We start from the raw sequence: 455 nt of genomic DNA on the forward strand, positions 1-455 counted from the left end.
TATCATTCGACCGGGTCTGGCAAGAAACAAGATAAAGGAAACCGAAGTGTCCGCTGAGCGTTTTGACGGCACAACTACGCCAGTTCGCAAAGTATTCCGTTGCCGAGAAACAATCAAGTTTGACAACAAAGTTTTCGAAGACCTCGAGCTTACTGAATGGCCGTTGTCGGAGAACCATATAATCCGTGGTTGCGCAAGTTCAATCCGGTGATCGATTGGCGCTCTCAAAAGCTTGATCTGAGTGGAAGTCCAGCACTGAAAGAGCAGTTTCTGCTGAAGGTGGAGCCCAAAACTTTTGAGAGCAGCCTACAGAATGGCAGCTATGCGGAAGTGTACAACTTGAGCACTTCCACGGGGCCAAAACAAAACACAATGCAGCCAGAAATTACAGACTTGATGAAAGAATACAAGGATGTGTTTCCGACAGAGTTGCCTGCCCAGCTTCCACCAGAGCG

Source organism: Plasmopara halstedii (assembly GCF_900000015.1).
Source record: "Plasmopara halstedii genome assembly, contig: Scaffold_2386, whole genome shotgun sequence".
In the NCBI taxonomy this organism is placed as follows: domain Eukaryota; phylum Oomycota; class Peronosporomycetes; order Peronosporales; family Peronosporaceae; genus Plasmopara; species Plasmopara halstedii.